The 6,794-nt window shown below is 45.1% G+C and overlaps 1 pseudogene; it reads right to left on the bottom strand.

Annotated features, from left to right (window-relative positions):
• Positions 1-654: 654 nt before the first annotated feature.
• Positions 655-1,131, bottom strand: LOC107044794 (annotated as a pseudogene).
• Between the last annotated feature and the right edge of the window lie 5,663 nt (positions 1,132-6,794).

Raw genomic sequence — 6,794 nt, 5'->3', positions numbered from 1 at the left:
TGAATGATGTGAGTTGAATTTCCGATTAGATGGGTGATTTGTTGTTGGTCTTGATAGAGTCGATTAATTTCTTTGGTGAGATGTTCTTGATCATTGTAGTCCATGGTGCCGAAGAGGGATTTCGATATGGTGCCCACGAATCCTAGTAAAGGGGATCTGCTATATCGTCTTGTGGGGTTCTGTTCTGGATTTTTCCAGATTCTTTCCAGATGTTTCTGTATTGTTTGGAGTGTCGTATTATACTCTTCCATGATAGGTATGCCTAGTACTCTATCGCAGGTTTGCTTACCCTGGTGTTTATATCATTCAGTTTGATGTTTTTCAATGGTTTGCATCCCGGGCAGTGGTTGTCCTAGGAGGTTGTGCATGTATACGGTGAGCATCAGTCGCCATTTTCTGTTGATTGTTCTTATTTGGTCGATTTTCTCATAGTAGAGTCCGGGGTTGTGGTCTATAGATTGGTGTTGATAGATTTGATCGGGTGTTAAATCTGTTTCGGCCTGGATTACCCAAACGGTGGTCCATATGATGAGGATAGCTCTCATGGTATTGTGTCCTGTAAGTTGGAGAATTTTTGTTTGGGTTTGTTGTGTTTAATTTGGTTTTGTTTTGTTTTTTTTTTTTTTTTATTATTTGGGAGGTTTCGGCTTTGATCTAGTTAGGTTCGGTGGGTATTATTTCTGATCCTATTTTTGCTAGTTTATCCGCTTTTTCGTTCCCGTATATTCCCTGGTGTCCTGGGGTATATTCGAATTGGACGTCGATTTTCTGGGTGAGTTCGGCGAGCTGTTGCAGGAGTGTTTGATTGACAACGGGTTTGGACTTAGCATTTAGCCAGCCATTTGTTTTCCATTTCTTTATACGTTCAGTCATGCAGCTGATGAGGTCTTTGGAATCGGTGATTATTCGTGTTCTCGAAATGTCGTGGCGAATACATATTTGGCATGCTTCGATGGCGGCCGCTGTTTCGGCGGTGATGTTGGTGGCCCGTGTAAGGAGAGTTTTGTAGGTGTTGAGGGGTTGGTTGTCCGCGAACAACACTCCGATTCCTGCTTTGGCATCGATTGAGCCGTTAAAGGAGCAGGAGCCATCGACGTAAACTGGCGTGCGTCCTGATCCGTCAGTACTCATGTCCCTGGAATGGTTTCGTTTTCATGGTTTGTAAGGTTGAGATGGTTTGCTTGGCAGCACTGGAATCGGTATTGACTCGGGTGAATCGGGACTTGGGTGTTTCATGAAGTGGTGTCCGTCTTCACTTTCTAGGTACACGTTTCCTTTTTCGGTTATGTCGACAATCTCGTACGGTCCGGTGTAGGCCTGATTCAATTTTCCGATCTTGGGTTCCTTCTCGACGTAGACGAATTGCCCTATTTTGAGGTCTATTGGTCTAGCGTCTCGGTCGTAAAGGCTCTTGGAATGTAGGTTGGCCTTTTCTAGGTGGTCGAAGGCGAGTTGGTTAATTTTCTCCAATTTGTTAATTAGATCTACCATGTAATCCTTGTAGGTATGTATTGGCTCATCTTCATCGGTGACATTGGAGGGGAGAACTGCTCTTTTTCCATACAGGACTTCGAATAGTGTGAAGTTTGTTGAGCTATGTACCGTGGTGTTGTACGATAGCATGGCATTGGGGAGTAGCTCGTCCCAATCGGTGAATTCGTCGGTAAAGGTCTTCAGATATTCGGCTAGTACGTGATAACTTCTCTCAAGGGCTCCATTTGACTAAGGTCTGTATCCAGATATTGTTATATGGTGGAATCTCAGGAACTTTCCCAGTTGATTGAACAGTTTGCTGAGGAAGCTGGTCCCTTTATCTGAGAGGATTATCTTGGGGCATCCGTACAGGGCTACATACTTAGTTGCTAGTGCATGAGCGATAGTGTGATCCTTGATATCCTTAAGTGGTACAGCGGTGCAATGCTTGGAGAAGTTATCCTGTATTGTCAGGATTTGGCAGTGACTCATACGTGTAGCTGGGAAGGGGCCTACGGTGTCGATAGAGATTCTCTCGAAGCATTCGCTAGGTGTTTCGGTGATGAGCATGGGCTATCGGAATTTCACCCTTCGAATTTTCTCTAGTTGACAGGTTCGGCAGAGTTTGATAAATCTCTTCATTTCCTGTTTCATCCGGGGCCAGTAGAACCTTTCTCTTACTCGGTTGAAGGTTTTCACAATCACTTTGTGTCCCCTGGGGAGAATTGCATGGCATTCCTCAATGATTTCTGGTCTTAGGGCTACTGGAGGCATCCGGATTCCACCATGGCATAGAGTTACAGTAGCTGGATGGAATTGAAATTCTTTCTCCAGGAAGTATCGTATTCTGATATTGTCGTCTATTTCGCCGCCCTGAGATGCCATTTTTATTTCAGTGATTTTGTATTTTTCCACGGCGGTTTTGAGATTTTTCAGGCAGACTTTTAGTATCCGGTTGTTGACTTTTTCGAAGTGCCATTGCTTCGCAATGAGGGTAAATATTCGGAATTTTCCGCACTTCGTGACGATGACTTGACCTAGTTTTGGATTGAGCTTACGTATTTCCTCCAGGTCTACCAGATTGAGGTCTCTTAAAAGTTTGGTGTTTTGCTTTTTGATCTCTCCATCTGCTGCGAGGAAATGAGCAATGTTTCCCCTGGTAAATGTTAGTCCATCTCGGGTTTCTTTGATGTTGCTCGCAGGCTGATAGTCACTTTGCGGTATTGTGATCTTGTCGTCCATAGTTTCCTCATTTGGTTTGTTCTGAGATATTTCTCCTTTGGTCTGTATGAAACCGTGCTCTTCGCTCGTGGGAAGGTCAGCGGGAGGAATTTGGGGTATGGATTCAAAGACACCCCCGATGTCTGCGCTGATGGCGGCTGTGCAATTTCGTTTGCTTGGGGAATTTCCGCTTCTCTGGAGTGCGTTGATGGATGAATTTCTTCGGTGCGTGGGAGCAGTTCTCTTGGGGTTAGATCTGTTGAAGAATTTTTCTTCTCTGGAGAAGATCCCACCATAGGTGACTATATAGCCCTTGGTGTCGACAGTAAGGATTCTCGTGTGACCTTTGGCTGTGATATCACAGAATGTCTGGATTGAGGTATTTCTTCCTTCTCCGTTTTTTCGGGATTTTAGTCGGTTGAGCTCGTCAATTCTGAGATTTCGTCGGTTCAGTTGATTAGGGGTTTAGACTGATTTTGCAACTCAGCCATCTTCTTCTCGAATTCTTGACAGGATTCATTCAATTTTTCTTTAAATTCTGGACCCAGACTGGTTCTTCTCATTTTGTAGAGTGGTAACAGCTGGTCTAGCAGTGGCTCTAGGGGTTCCTGGAATATTTCTTCATCTCTTTCCGAGATTTTCTCCCTATACTCGTAGAATTTTTCCAGGTTTCGTTCCATTCGTTCCATGTCCAATGGTGGACGTGGTGTGGGATTTGATTCTTCATCCTTTTCCTCTATTCGAGTTTCCGCTTCGATTATAGAAGGCGTTTCCTCGTCGGTGGAGTTTTGATCTGTTATGAATGCGTCATCTTCCAACTTTTCGTCCGTTGGGATTCCTTCAAGGGAAATTTCTAGTTGATTTTCTTTTCTTTGGTCTTCCATTTCATCAGATATTACTGATGGTTCATCCTGTAGTGGTGATTCTTCGGACTGAGTAGGTGTGAGAGATGATTCTGGCATCTCCACGATTGAAGGGGTGGATGGAGTAGGGGTCGTTTCTTCCACTGTTTCTGATTTGTTTCCAATTGTGTTGCCCGGGGTAGATGATGTGGGGTTTTTGCTGATTTTGGGTGTCGTTTTATAATCACGATTGAATCTGTAGGAGATCGGCTGCCAGGTGCCCCTGTTTATTTTTGTTGCTCTTCTAGCCCGAAGCCTGTCGGCAATTGAGCTTCCCGCCGCTGGGATGGGGATAATTTGCGGGTTACGATTTATTCTAATCTTTCGGTTAGGATTTGTGACTATCCCCGGTATTTTCACACTAGACTTTGGTACTGGTAGAGCACGCATGCAGGTTGCGAACATGACGATTTCTTCATGTTCGTCCTGAAGAGGATTTTCTGCAAAGGCGTCTGTTAGCTGATTTCTCTTCTGTTTCTTGATTTCTACCTCAAACGTGAAATCATTCAGGTAGGTTGTCCACTTAACTTGCCTCGTAGTAGGATTGTTGGAATCTCTGAGCCAGTTCAGGGGTGGGCTGTTCGTAATAATGGTGAAGGGTACTCCATAGATGTAGGGTTTGAACTGGTTTAAGGCGTAGACAGCTGCTAGGCAGTCCAATTCAACTGAAGTATATCTTGTTTCAGCATCTCGAAGTGCTCTCGATGCGTACAGGATCGGATGATCGTCTCCTTCATCATCTTTTTGGCTGAGGATGGCTCCAATGCCGTTTTGGGTACTGGAAACATGAACGATAAATGGTTCGTTCATGTCAGGATGAAACAGTAGAGAGTCCTCGGTGATGGCTTCCTGGAGGGCTTTGAATGATTGTTCTTGTTCTTTGCTCCATTTAAATCTTACAATTTTCTTGAGGAGATCATTTAGAGGCTGTGCAATTTCTGCGTAGTCCTTTACAAATCGTCGATAGTAGTTACTGAAGCCTAAGAATCTCCTTATTCCCTGTTGGCTTGTGGGAAGGGGCATCCCTGTTAATGCCTTTATCTTTGCTGGATCCGGATGAATACCTTGGTCATCGATTATGTGTCCCAGATAGGCTACCTCCTTCATGAAAAATTTCCATTTGTCAGGTTGGAGGGTAAGTCCGTTTCTCCGCAGGCAGTTGAAGAATTTCCTGAGACGGGTGACGTGTTCATCCAGTGTTCTGGAGTAAACAACTACATCATCTAGGTAGACGTAGAGTTCTGTCCCTTTCAGGCCGGTTAGGGTCTGATCCATCATCCGCTGGAAGGTTGGGGGTGAATTTTGCAACCCAAAAGGCATCCTCATGTACTCGTAGTATCCGCTGGGGCCGGTAAAGGCAGTTTTTTCAGCGTCCATTTCATCCATCGCGATTTGGTGGAATCCACTGGCTAGGTCGAACACACTGAAGTACTTAGCTCCGCCTAGTTGTGAGAGAATTTCCGATATGTTGGGTAACGGGTAGGAATCTCCGATCGTTTTCTGATTCAGATGTCGGAAATCGATCACCATTCTCCATCGCTTCTTTCCCTTGGAGTCGGCTTTCTTTGGTACAATCCAGAGGGGTGAGTTGTATGGTGATTCTGAGTGCCTGATGATTTCTTGTTCCAGCAGGTTGCCTATTTGTCGATTTATCTCTCCCTGATGTTGAGGAGGGTACTTATATTGCCGCTTATGGGCAGGTTTATCATCGACGGTTCTAACCTTGCACTGGAAGTTCTTAGCTTTGGCAAGCTTGTCTCCCGAAAGGTGGAATATGTCACTGAACTCTTTTACTAGTTCAATTACCTCTTTGCGTTCGAAGGGTTTAAGCTCCTGATCGGGTAAGGCCTCTATTACGTGCGATGTGTGAGGTGACAGACCTATATTTTCCTCTGGGGCAATTCCCATATTCCACCAGGCGAAGGTTTCTTGAGGTTTTCCTAATATTTCGGTTCTTTCTAGGAGTTCATCGATTTCCTCTACCTTCTGGGGTGGTATGTGGAGGTGAACTGGTTCTTCGGTGGTGTTGATGGCGAAGAGACAGGCTTTCCCCTCCCTAATACTGACCACACTCTGACCTAGATAGACGCCTGGTTTTGTGGAGATCTGTGGTAAATACCCGACCGATAATTCGGTATTCTGGATGGGGATTTGGATGGCCATTCTTGCTCTTGGAGGGATGACGGTTGACTCATGGAATTTCTCGTAGTTATACCAATTCACCGGCAGGTTAGGCCTCTTGAGAGTGGTAATATTCCGTTGCTGATACCGTATGTCCACCTTTTCTTGAATTAAAAATTCTAACCCAAGTAATCCGCTTCCTTCGACAGGTAGTTTATGATCTACGATGTGGAATGGTACGAGAGAGCCAAAGATTTTTAGGTGAACTAAACCGCATGTTGGCAATGCATTCTCCGTTACTCCAAGTAGATAGGGTATCTTAGGAGGTTCGATTCTTACGTCGGGTTTGATGACTCTCCTCTCGATAAGGTTGATATCAGCTCCGGTGCCGATGAGAAATCGATGTCGATTTCCGATGAGGTTCTTCACCTTTAGGTTTATCCTTGGGCCGCCCCTGCTAAGTGCAATCCGGCAAGGTTTTCCTCTCGTTGGGCAATTGGGGAGGCCGAAATGTATAGGTTTCAACGGGGCGATGTTTAAATTAATATTGTTTGTGTTGAAGGAGATGTGAGCTTTCAACTCATTCAACATTTCATCCCCGATAATGGCTCCATATCCACCTGCCTGGTAAGGAATCACGTGGAATTTTATTTCCACTTCAGGATGCACTGCAAGGCCAACTACTCCGAGGGAGTTCAGAACGTGATTGGACAACCCAACGATTGTTTCTGTGGTATCGATGAGGGCGTTTTTCACCAATGACTGGAACGCAATCAGGTTTATGGAAGCTCCGGTATCGATTAATGAATTCACACCTGGGGAGATGACATTTGGTCCTCGAAACATGATCTGAGGACCCCCGGTAACTCTACACAGTATGGGTTTTACTGTCTGGGATACATGCTCGACATTGTGTGGAGTGAGTGCTGATTTTGGCCGCTCGTCATCGCACTCAATTGGCGAGCAACAATCTCGTTTAAAGTCTCCTTTGGAATGGTTCCATCTGTGGATGGGCTGGCTCTGTTCTGCTGCGTTCTCATAGGACTCCGCAGGGTATTTCTCCCTTGTCGTTCCTTT

The sequence above is a fragment of the Diachasma alloeum genome, unplaced genomic scaffold (assembly GCF_001412515.2).
Source record: "Diachasma alloeum isolate Michigan unplaced genomic scaffold, Dall2.0 Dall_scaffold_00807, whole genome shotgun sequence".
Classification (NCBI taxonomy): Eukaryota; Metazoa; Arthropoda; class Insecta; order Hymenoptera; family Braconidae; genus Diachasma; species Diachasma alloeum.
This window is presented reverse-complemented; position numbering and strand designations above follow the sequence as displayed.